Source organism: Mustela lutreola, chromosome 17 (genome assembly GCF_030435805.1).
Source record: "Mustela lutreola isolate mMusLut2 chromosome 17, mMusLut2.pri, whole genome shotgun sequence".
Lineage (NCBI taxonomy): Eukaryota > Metazoa > Chordata > Mammalia > Carnivora > Mustelidae > Mustela > Mustela lutreola.
In genome coordinates this window covers 2,203,233-2,215,980 of record NC_081306.1, presented here as the reverse complement: position 1 = coordinate 2,215,980, position 12,748 = coordinate 2,203,233, and the positions used below count along the sequence as shown (strand labels likewise).

General features: G+C 52.1%; 1 protein-coding gene across 3 annotated transcripts in view; it reads left to right on the top strand.

The window, feature by feature from the left end:
- Positions 1–12,748, top strand: part of KATNIP (katanin interacting protein) — a 172,867-nt gene that overhangs the window by 34,135 nt on the left and 125,984 nt on the right. The gene's annotated exons all lie outside the window — the stretch shown is intronic.

The following is a 12,748-nucleotide window of genomic DNA, read 5'->3' as shown; positions in this document are numbered from 1 at the left end:
GGCTGGGTCTGAGTAAATCGAAGCAATGCAGCGTTTTGTTTGGTCTCGTTTGGGTGGGTACTGCCACGCGGCCCCCCCAAGGTGCCTCTGCCTCCTGACCCACCATACTTGGCAGGCTTGTGACGAGGGGAGCCACAGAGATCTGTGTTTCACAGCAAAGCTCAGTGGTGGGCTGTGAGTTGTAAGGAGCGAGGAAGAAGCCAAAGAGAGCATGGAAGCTGTGGACTATTGTCCCACTGTTAGAACCCGCCCTGGGACAGGACACAGGCTCCTCCAGGGGCTGGAAGAGACCCTCCCTGCCCCTTCCTTTCCTTCTATACAAACGAAATGCCTTCTCTCCTGCAGCCGGCAAGCCTGGCTTCTCTGCCAGCCAGTTTCTATTCCTAGACCTCCTCACCAGCTTGAAGTCATCCCCTTTTGACAAACACACCAGTCAAGACATTATAAAAACGCTATTTTTATTAGAGCAGACCAGCTCCTCTATCCTCGGGCCTCTTATTCTGCTACCAGCCTGCCGGCGTTCTTTGCAGGCACCAGTCCCCCACCATGCACACCCCAAGCCCCCGCCACTGCAATGCCATGTCCAAGGGTTGGCGCACGACCAGGGTTGTGATTGTCACCAGCCCAGCGCCTGTTCTGAGGGTGTGATCGCAGCCCCTCTCTGGAGGCAGACCAGATCCTACACCCAGCTGCTCTCCCCAGAAACAGTTTAGCTCAGCCACATCCCACACGGGCAAAGGAGAGTGGCGTCCTTAAAAAAGGTTACGTCATCTTCGTGTGAATTTCAGGTGGGTGTTGGCTGAGGTGGAATCTGCCTTTGGGGGTAGCTCAGGGAGCTGGGTCCAGGGTCCACCTGGCGTTCAGAGCGTGTGCCATTGGAGAAACTCCTCAATATTTCTAATTGGCACCGTCCGTCTTCATTGCTAACACATAACGAGTATCTGCTCTATGCCAGGCCGTGTTCTGAGCGGTTTATGTCTATACGGGAGATGCTTTTCATTATCCCTATTTCTTTTGTTGTTGTTGTTGTTTTTTATGGAGAGCTAATTTCCATAGCACAAAATTTAACCATGTTAAAGTGTACAATTCAGTGGTATTTAGCATATTCATAGCGCTCTGCAATCATCACCACTACCTAATCCCTAAAACATGTACATTACCCCAGATAGAAACCTGTACCCATTAGCGGTTACTCCCCATTCCTCTTTCCCTGGGGCTCAGGCGCCCATTATTCTGCTTTTTTTTCTGTGCGGATTTGCCTGTCCTGGACATTTCATGTAAATTTCTGGCTTCTCTCACTCAGCATAATGTTTACAGGGTCCAGCCATGCTGTAGCGTATGTCAGTACGTCTCATTCCTTTCTATGGCCTGGTGACACTCCATCGCATGGAGATAGCACACCCTGTTTATTCATTCATCCATTGAGGGACAAGCTGGGCTGCTTCTGCTTTTTGGCTGTTAGGCACTATGCTGCCAGAACGCCATCCCAGGTTGCTAGCCGGAGAAACTGAGGCACAAGTACCATTTGCCACTCACAAGCAGGATGGGAACCTACCCGGGCATCTGGCCGCACAGCCGAGTCCCAGCCACCCCTCCTGGCTGCTCAGCAGTCAGATGAAGACCCCAAGAATTAAGGGCCTGTGCCATACACCTCCATGGCAACCATATTTCAGAATTAAAAATTGGATCCTGTGGGGGTGCCTAGGTAAATCAGTCGGTTGGGCCACTGGCTCTTGATTTCGGCTCAGGTCATGATCTCAGGGTCCTGGGATGGAGCCCTGCATAGTTGGTAGTGGTGGGGGGGGGAAAAAATCTGTGCTCAGCGGGGAGTCTGCTTGAGGATTCTTGCTCTCCCTCTCCTTCTGCCCCTCCCCCTGCTCATGCCCTCCCTCTCCCTCAAATAAATAAGTCATATATATATATATATATATATATACGCATGCATATACATTATACATATATATATGGTCCTGTGGTGCAAGGAATTCATCACACGTTTGGGACTTGGGTCTGTCTTGTTTGCATTCAGGACCACGTAGGACGTTCTGGCTGAGTCATGATTGTTCATGCTGTCCAAAATGCATTTATCCACGTCCTTTGATGTAACAGGACTCAGCCAGGCCCTGAAAGCTCATGGTCAAGGAGGAGAGATGTGCTATCTTGGTCCCCCAGGAAGCAGACTCTGGGAGGGAGATACATTGTTGGGGGTGGGGGGGCTCTCTCGAATGACACCTCTGAGCCGGGAGGGAAGTAGAACTGGGTAGCGGGAGGAGTTGAACGGTGATGCAGCCTTGGTCATCCCAAAGGGACGTCTGGAGATGGGTGGCACTTCAGAGATGTTCTCAGTTCAGGCAAGGTGCCTGGGTCTTTGTACCCGTGGCATCAAGCCGTGTCTGAGAGCCAGCATCACCTGGCTTCTTCCTGGGAAAGGACCAGCCGTCACTGGGTATTGGGGTGACAAGGAGTCATCCGGGTTGCATCCACAGTGGCTTGGCTAAGTACTCCCCAACAGAGAGCAGTCCACAAGAAGGTGTCAGGAACACTGCTGGGGGAGGGCGTAACCCCACCTGGGATGGGGGTAAGCAGGCAGGAAGGGGCATCGTCACTGCACTGTGAAGCCTTGAACCCCAAACCTGGACACCCCACTGCCAGCCCCTGAACCGCCCCTCTTGGGGGCCTCAGCGTCTCCATATAGCTGCCCCAAACCAAAGTCAGCCCTGCTCCCTGGCAGCCCACTTCTCCAAGAACGGCTACGCCATCCCTCCCATGACACGGCCCAGGCGCGGCCGAGTCTTCAGTCCCTCCCCTCCCCTCCCCGTGGCATCAAGCCCTGCACCTGTGCCTTGAAAATCTCTTCTTCCTGCCTCCTCCATGTTGCTGTGAACACCCAGAGCAGCCTTCTACCTGCTTCCATCACCCGCTCTTGGCCACCTCCAACCTCTGACCCAGTACCCCCATGTGGGTCCCCAGTGGTCTGGGGTTGAGGACAGAACACCTTGCTGTGGGCATGTGGCAGCTGGCGGTTGGTGGTCTGCACACAGCCGCACGCTGCCCTCGGCCCCCCTTCCGCAGGCCGGCTCCGGCCCTGCAGAGACGTCCTCACTCCTCCTGTCCTTTGGGCCTTCTTGCCGCATGGCCTTCACGCGGCACCTGCTTTGCTTGCGGGGGTGCTTCCCTCTCTGCCCCAAATTACCCTGTTTGCCCTTCACCTTTTGGTTCCGTGTTGCCCGTCCGCGAAGCCTCGGCTGACCCCCCCCCTGCCGTCCTTGTGTGTCCACAGCAAAGGTGTCCCACATCCACCTCGGGAGTGCTGGGAATGGTAGATGACATAATACTGGGTGGTGGGCTCTTTTGTTTACAACCGGACCCCTTCCGTAGACTGTCAGCTCCAGAAGGTGAGGGACGTGGTCCTGGCCTGGGCTGGGAGGTGCCCAGTGAGCCTGAAAGTGGCAAACCTGAGGAAGGGAAGGAGGGGGTGCGGGGAGGAAGAGGAAGGCAAGGGTCGTGGTCTTCCAAGGCAGGCGAGGGGTTGGGCATGGGGAGATGACATGACCTGCTTCCCATAAACCCCTACGTCCCCATGAGCTCACATGGCAGAGCTTTTGACTTCAGTGAGTGAGAGAACGTGGAATTTGGGCCCCTGAGTGCACTGCATGCCCCAGACTTGAACCTTCCTCAGTTTCCTCCCCCAACGCCTGCACCCCAGCACCTGTCACGGGCACAGTGGGCTTTGCCCTTCACCAGCCTAAAGCAGACCTGAAATGTCAGATGCCAGGTGCCTCTTGCTGTCCCCTGAGATAAAACCAACGTGCTCTGAGCATTCTCTGTCCCACCTCCCAGACATGCCCCCGGTGCTCCTCACCCTGTGCTTTTGCACACCCTGCTTCCTGCCTGGATGCCTCCCCATCCCCCCTCCTCTCCGCCATCCACCTAGTGAGCTCCTCTACAGGTCAGCACCTCCATCCTCTCCATAGAGCCCGTCAGCCCTGAGTGGTGCCAGGCATCCGCCCCCGCCCCCCCCCCCCCGACCCCCGCTGGCCCCAGGAGCTTGTGCCTCTTGGTCGCAATGATCCCACCAAGCATTTGTCTTTCAGACCCTGCTAAATTCTTTGAGGACAGTGATCCTGCATTCCTGCCTCCCCTTCTTTCCTTTCTTGTTCCTTCCTTTCAACAATACCTTACGAGCTCCTCCTGTGTGCCAGGCACTGGTTGGGGGCTGAGAGGTCCACGGGGGAGCGTTGGTATGGCCCTGTTCTCCTGGCTCTGGTGTCCCAGCAGGGGAAGCACAAACTTCACCAGTGCGTAGACTTTCAGAGAGTAGAGGCCTGGGGATTCGGGAGAGGCCCCAGGTAGGGCCACCTATGGCCACAAGCAAGGAGGAAATCTTCCAGCAGGGGCTCAGCTTCTCTGAGTAAGAACCAAAAGGGCTGTGAAGCTGGGGCCGGGGGTAGGAGAGGTGGGAGTGAGGTTGGGGAGGGTGGTGAAGCCAGACTCCATTCATCTCTGCCCGTTTCCAGTGCAGTGCTTGTCCCACAGGAGAAGCACAGGGAATACTGTTGAATAAATAGCAAGAGCCTCTGAGGGCCCCCTGCTTCAGGGGGCTGGGGGAGGCCCCTGCCTGAGCAGTGAGCATCCTTTCTGGCAACCAGGGGAAGGAAGAGCTCTCTGGAGGTTCATTCCCTTAAAAGGAAAAGTTCTTTCTTTTTTCTTTTCTTTTTTTTTTTTTTTTTTTTTAAATTTTGCTTATTTATCTGACAGAGACAGCGAGAGAGGGAACAAACACAAGCAGAGGGAGTGGGAGAGGGAAAAGCAGGCTTTCTGCTGAGCAGGGAAGCCCGACATGGGGCTCGAGCCCAGGATCTTGGGATCATGACCTGAGCCAAAGACACTTGGCAGCTGAGCCACCCAGGCGCCCAGAAGGAGAAGTTCTTGATGCAAATCAAATGGTGGCGGCAGTGAGGGGAGAAGAGAAGAATTGCGTCCAGGCCAGCCTTCTCCTCCCGTCAGGCCAAGTGGCCAGTTCTTCGGGCTGGGGAGGGTCTGACCGGTAGAACAGCCACCGGAATGAGTTTAGCCCAAGCCGTGGGAGAGCAAAGGCGGGCCGGCCTCTTTCCTTCCCGTGATGCTGCAGACCCTGTTTCAGGGGCCCTGCCAGCCTAAGCCCCCTCCAGCACTCTCCTCGGGAAGGAGGGTGGGAACAGCCTCAGCCCATCACAACTCACTTAAAACCCAAGTACCAAGGTATCAGCTCTGCACCGCAGAGTCCTCCCACTCCCCAGCCTCGCTCACTGTTTGTCCGGGGCACCACCAGGCTCCGCCTCTGGGCCTTTGCACTTACTCCTGCCCCCCAGAAAACCGCTCAGGCCAGGTTCCTGCAGCTTCTCCTTCACTTCCTGCAGCCTCCTCTTGAATGTCCCCGCACCAGCGGCCTTCTCTGACCCCCTGGCCAAAACAGCACCTCCGTCCCCACCCCTCCGCCCTTCCCCTGCCCCCCCCACCCCCTGCCTTTCTCGGCCTTCCATTCTGCACAGCACTCAGCACCATCTATTGGTGCTAGTTACTTATTTTTTTACTGCTTGTCTCCTCTCATTAGCATGTAATAGCAGAGACTTTGATGTGCTCGTGGTGTGTCTCCAGAAGAGAAATTCGATAAATATTGAGCGGACAGACGAATTTGTAAAATGAGGTCGGTGCTGTCCACCTCACAGGGTGGTGTGGTTTCCCGGCGCGCAGTTCGCGTACTTCCACGGCTCGGTAGGTGGCTCGTCAAGTGTGGGCTATTTCAGTAGGTCCGTATTTATGTCTGCCTTCTATTTATGGCAAGGGATAATGATTTTCCATTTACGGCATTAATATAAAGTTTCCTTTTTTAAAGTAAACTCATTCAAGATTAAAAAGAGAAAAATCTATATTTGCCAGCCTGAAAGATAGTTTATAACACACACTGCAGTCGTCCAAGGAAACTTTTCTGAGAGTTAAAAAAACAGGTATATAGCAGATAGGTATTGCAGATGATTTTTTCAGGAGGCATGGAAGCAAAACATTTTCACGTAAATAGGGTTTACTGTGTCCAGAAGTCCCGGAGGAAATCCTAGATTCTAGATCTACATTGATGTTCTGCAAATCCTGGCACTATGTTCGAAATCTCCAGGTGTGCGTCGGTATCAATACATACCGATACGTAGCAGGGCAGTGACATAATCAATGTAAGTTTCAGGCATCTGAGAAATAACCTAGATTCTTCCTTTGATTCTCCACCTGGTGTGCGCAAGGCAAGCCATTTTGCTAACCCAGTCTCCCCAGGGCGTGCGAAACTCAGATCTTTGCTGCTGTGCCTTGCCTTCTTTCGCTGGAACCTCTAGGGGGTAGTATCAGCTGATGCTTTAGTTTCCTTCTCGATTTAGCATCCTGAATAGAGAGCATTTTTTGTTCCTCTTTTGAGGCTGGGAGGACACCCGATACCTTAGCAGGGACAGTAGAGAGGGAAGCCCTCAACCATCCTTTCTCATTCAACTAATATGCATTAAAGCCTTACTCCACCTGGGGCCCTAAAGAACAGGATCTCTGGGTGAGGAGAGCAGAGCACGAGGTAGCTGGGAGTCAGTTTTGAAGGAAGAATAGGAGTTTTGTATTTGAGATGCATTTGGATCATCTCTTAGTGTGGGTTTAGAGCCATCACTGGGAACATTCCTTAAGGAATGTAATTTCTTTCTTTCTTTTTTAAGATTTTATTTATTTATTTATTTGACAGGCAGAGATCACAAGTAGGCAGAGAGGCAGGCAGAGAGAGAGGGGGAAGCAGGCTCCTTGCGGAGCAGAGAGCCCAATGCGGGGCTCAATCCCAGGACCCCGAGATCATGACCTGAGCTGAAGGCAGCAGCTTAACCCTCTGAGCCACCCAGGCGCCCAGGAATGTCACTTTAATCCTTTACTTACTACTCTGAGCCCTGGGTCACGGGACAGACTGGATTCAGATACTTCTGGTATTGGCTTTACTGCTGTGCCAGCCAGAGGTCACCCAGGTGCTGTTAATCTCCCTCCCTCTCTCATTCTCTCTCTCTCTCTCTCTCTTCCCACCCCCACCTACCTTGCACGCGCGTGTGCGCGCGTACACACTCACACACACAATTCAGACCGGCTCAAGTCAAGAAAGGTATGTGACTAACAAGTCTGATACATTGCTGACTTCAGGCACGGCTGGATACAGAGTCTCAAACATGATCAAGATGATCTGGTTTCCATACGGTCTCTCTTTCTGTCCTCAATTCAGCTGCCTCTGTGTCGGTGTGACTCTCGGACAGATCTCTCCTAGGAACATATAAATATGTTCATAATAGTGAACTTCAGCAGTTGAATAAAAATGACTTCTCCCGGGGCGCCTGGATGGCTCAGTGGGTTAAGCCTCTGCCTTCGGCTCAGGTCATGATCTCAGGGTCCTGGGATCAGGCCCCGCATTGGGCTTTCTGCTCAGCGGGGAGCCTGCTTCCCTCTCTCTCTCTGTCTGCCTCTTTGCCTGCTTGTGATCTCTCTGTCAAATAAATAAAATCTTAAAAAAAAAAAAAAATGACTTCTCCCCTCGTGCTGGCTTTTGTGGCTCTCTGCTCCTATTAGCTAATGATTCCAGGGAAAGAGGGCCTGGGGGGCGGGTACTTTTCCTACAGATCCCTTAGCTGAGTCTGTTGGCCTAGCCCTGAGCCAATCACACTGCCAGGGAGAGGAGTGCCTGGTTGGCCAGGGTATCACATGGCCTGAGAGTGGCAGAGAAGTGGTTTCTCAAGGGAAACTTGAAGTGATGTAACCCGAAGGAAACGAATAAACGCAGAGCCCACACAAACAACAAATGTGCTTGAGCTGCTTGGTTGCTCTGTGACCCTGAGGCCATTTGTCTCAGCTTTCAGAGCCTGTAAAATGGGCATTCAGATCCTAGAACACAGCACAACTGCACACGCCCAAAGTAATCACCCCCCAGAGCATAACAGCCTGCAATGCTGGGCCCTGGTGACCCGGAGCAAAGCTCGTCTCCTTAATTGTTCCTGGAGGGGAGATGGGGTGGGAGGGGTTGCCCTCTGAACTCTGCAGGATCTCAAGACAGTGGTGTTTGCCCAGCCTCATTATTAAACCATCCAAAGTTATTGTTCTGCCCTGCTGGGACCTGACCCCAGCAAGGCTAGGGCCCCCGCATTCACAAGCCCTGGAAACGCACTCCGCAGCTCTGAGCTGCTTGGGAACACAGCTCACACACAGGCCCTCGCTAGATCAGCCCTGTTTAGGAGAATTCCAATATTCTGGCCTCAGAGGAGTATGTGATCCCTGAAATACAGACTCTGTTCAGCACCTTTAAGCATAACTGATTCTTGGCATTTCTTTCCAATTCCATTTTTCGCCTAAAGAGAAAGAAGAGTCCGGCCATTGATCAGGTTCTGTGCTGTCTCTGGGGCCGGTGTCCTGGATAAAGATGATGGCAATGACGGTGGTGGCACTTTGGATCCGTGTCGCATCCAAACTCCTTAGACCCTTCACCGTCACTAACCTGTGCAGCCCCCGCACCCACCCTTCTGGTCATACCAAACTTCTGGCCAGTCCAGGAACATCTCAGGTTTTGGCAAGCCCCCGCCCCACCCCAAACCTTTGCCCAACGCCTTTCCCTTTTTATGCGGCCCAGAAAATGTTTCAGGCTTTAAAATCCCAGCTCACGTGGGTCCTGATGCATTCATTCCCTCAACCGGTATTTAGGGAGGACGCACCATGTGCCAGACACCGTCCTAGAGGCTTGGAATGCACAAGCGATCAAAACAGACCCAGTTCCTGCCTCGGTGGAATCAATACATAAAAAGCGGAGTAAATGAGATGAAGGAGGTAGGGTATCCGCGGAGAGTGGGAGTCGGGCTGTAACGCACAGCAGTGGCGGGAGGCGAGGAGGAGCGGTCAGGTTTGGGTATACAGTGGTTTCCCTTGGAGACTGGGGCCTGGCCGTGCCCTGGGGAGCCGTCTCAGGCCCCTCATTCAGATCCTTGGCATCCCATTTATATACATTTCATTATGGTCATTTGTTTCTTTTTCGGGGGTCTTGGATGCCTTTGGTAATCTGTTGAAAATGACAGATGTTCTTCCCAGAGTGTCCGCTTGCATGCAATCAAATGGGTGTTCCTCGCGCCCCCTGCAGGCCATCCCCCGAAGTCAGGGACCCCCAGGTCCACATGTTTGCGTGACTACATGTAAAGCATTCGTCCCAAGCCCAGCCGGACCATGGGGAGCAGGCCCCTGACAAGTGGTTGAGCACAGCCCGTAGGTGCTCACCATGTACAAACGCCGGGTCTGAGGCTAAGCACTGGTACGTGTTTGCTGCAAGACCATAAGGATACAGTTGGCCCCTCACGAGCTTCTCACACCTTCGTGGGGTGCTTTCATTGTATATGCCTCCATCGTCTAGCCAGACACTTGAAGCCTCCCCAAAGTAAAGCGTGCAGTGCTGGGTAGAGTCGGTGTCTGGCATCCGACCAGGGCTGGAGTGGGGCAACCCGAGCTGGTGCTTAGCCAGCCCTAGCACTTACCACCCGACAGCTGGATGGTGGTGAGGCTCAGGCTCTTCCCCCTGCCTCCCCGTAGTTGTGCCCTCCCGGAATTTATAATCTGCTCCAGAGAGTTGGGAAGAGGAAAGAAAAGGATCCTCAGTCACTTTTGCTTTTCTCTGAGTTGAGCCTTCGAGCTGCCTTGTGAGGTACATCTTATTCTTGGCCCCCTCCTTTTACAGACAAGAGCAGCAGAGGCTCAGCAAAGGTGAGTGGAGTTCAGGGTTCACCCCCAAGTCTCCAGATCCCCAGATAATTAGTGAGCAACGTATATAGTTAAATGCTAACAACTCAGCCTTTAATTATGCACGGTTGTGCCTCGCATTGTATATAATTTAATGCTAATTGCAGGGTTTGGGACTGAGCTGAAGGGAGTGGGGCGAGAATGGGAAGGGAAGGTTCATGGAGACTTTGGAAACTCAGCTGGGCCCTGGAGAGGATTTGGATGGCGGCTGGAGGGAAGGAAGTGGAATTTCAGGAAAAGAGAGTAGAAAAATTAAGGTGGACCGGGTAGGATGCGCAAGGGTAGGGAGGAGCCAAGATAGCGCTCTTCACATAGTGGAACTCAGGGGTCCGGGTGGTTCCGTGGTTGAGCATCTGCCTTCGGCTCAGGTCATGATCCCAGCGCCCTGAGATCAAGCCCCACATGAGGCTCTCAATGGGGAGCCTGCTCCTCCCTCTCCCTCCGCCTCTCCCCCAAATTGTGTTTCCTCTCTCACCGTCTCTCTCTGTCAAATAAGTAAGTAAAATCTTAAAATGAATAAGGAAATAAATAATGGAACTCTCTAGATGTAAAATGAACCTAATAGTCACTGAGAACCTTCTAAGTACCGGGTACCGTGCGAAGTCCTTTCTGCTGGTATTGCTTCCAATCCATGTTTAACCCTACACAGGAAAGAAAAATCCAACCAGACAGGTACTGTTATCACTCCCATTTTAACAGAGGAGTAAAGTGTTGCTACTCAGGGCCAGGCCTGGTCTCAAAGCTCATGTTCTCCCCAGCTCAGTTCCGGAGACTGTCTGATGAGAGGCAGGCTAGTCTCAGGACTTGCTACTCCAAGTGTGGCCCATGGGCATTGCCTGGGAGCTTGTCAGAAATGCAGACGTGGTGGGGGGGTGTCCTGCTCAGTGGGGAGCCTGCTTCTCCTTGTTCTGCTCCTACCCCCCTGCTCCTGCGTGCATGCTAGCTCTCTCAAATAAATGAATACCCTTAAAAAAAATAAAGAAATGCAGATGTGGGGCCCCTCCCTCCCCAGTCCTACTGAGTCAGAACTGCACGTTAACAGAGTCCCAGGCGATCTGATCTGTGCGTGTGTTGGTTAGCATATGAGAAGCAGGGAAAAAGCATGGGGATGGGCGCGTGCCTGAGCTGGTCAAGCCTTTGTGATGACATCTCCCTCCTGGCACAGGCAAATAAATGCATTCTGGGAGGGTTTGAGGTGCAAGCCCAGGGCCCAGACCTCACGAGCTAAGGTCTCCCTGTAGCCTCGTATTTCATCTACAAATGTCACTGAATGTCCATTCCACACTATAATGTATCAGTGGTCATTCTGATATTTCAAAATGGTTATGTAAATGGCCATGGAGTAGGGTGCCTGTTCCCGGAAGATGCATGAGATGGGTTTCTTTGTATCTTAAATGGGGTAATAATAACCACTCTAAGAGCTCTTGCGAAGATCAAAGGAGAATCACGGATATGGAAATGCGCCACATCAGACCCGTGTTAGGCTAGTTGGGACTGAGAGTCCTCCCCAGACCCACTGTCCTGCAAGCAGCTCTCAGAAGACTGAGGTTGTACATTCTCTTTTCCCATTCAGGGTGAGGCAGGGCTCAGTCCCAGAGAGGAAGAAGGCACCTCTCTGGGCATCTCAGGAAGCCAGTGGAGTAAGAGATTAGGGTCAGCTATTGCTGAATTGTTTGCTTACGTTCCGTAGGAGTCCCCACTTCCTGATTGCTGGGCCGGATGAGCCGGCAGGAAAACCCCAGTAAAACTCAGATGTGTCTGGGACATCAGGATGGGGGAGAAGATGGGAGTACATCCTGTCCCCGAGTGGGCCCAAAGAGAGGGGGATGTTGGGGTATTATGGGAAGCGGGGTGATGAGGAAGAGGTAAGCAGGTAGCAACAGCAAGAGTTCTGTAGGAAAGCGGACAGGAAGGGGGATTGGGCACTGGAGCAGGAGTGACCTCAGGTTTCCATCCAGAGGACCCATTTCCTTGTAACTGGAGAGTGAAGATGGGGATAGAGACCTGGAGGAGTGAAATGGACAGATAGTGACCATCCCCAACTGAGGCCAAGGAGGAAAGGAAGCCAGACAAGACGCGGGAGGGAAGAGAGGCTCTTTTACAGCTGGAGAAGCTGAAGGAGGAGAATTTGGGATGGACGGGGGTCAGCAGTCCCCTGTGGCCCAGAGCCTTTGAAAAAGAGGAACACGGGAAGAACTGTTATATTTGATTAAGGAGGTTATGGGTCACATGTGGCTGGGGTTATGATAGAATAATGGTGTTAAAGCCAGATTTTAAGAAGAAGAGAATGCTTGGGCTTTTCTCTTCTCCCCATGGTAGCAGTTAGGATTTTCATACAAATTGCACTTCTATTGCAAATGTCTTACTTGCCATTTAAAACTTAATCCATGTAACTTGTGACCAGAACCAAGCCTATATTGTCTCTTTAATCCATCCCTTGGCAAAAAAAAAAAAAAATAATAATAATAATAAATTTAAGAAAAAGAAAATTGTGGGGAGTAGGAAGAGGGTGATTGGGTTATGGACATTGGGGAGAATGTGTGCTATGGTGAGTGCTGTGAAGTGTGTAAACCTGACGATTCACGGACCTGTACCCCTGGGGCAAACAATACGTTATATGTTAAAAAAGAAAAGAAAAGAAAGAAACAGAAAATCGCAAAACGTTGTTTATAGTATGATCCTGTTTTTATCTAAAGGAATGTCTGTGGGGGCTCCTGGGTGGCTCAGTCGGTTAAACATCCAACTCTTGATTTCGGTTCAGGTCATGATCTCAGGGCCGTGAGATTGGGCTCCCTGCCCGGCTTCAGGCTGGGGCTGGAGCCTGCTTAAGGTTCTCTCTCCTTCTCCTTCTTCCCTCCCCCCTCAAAAAAAAAATTAAAATAAAGGAATGTCTACGTTTGTGTGTGTATTTATAAATATGTATGTACATGATAAA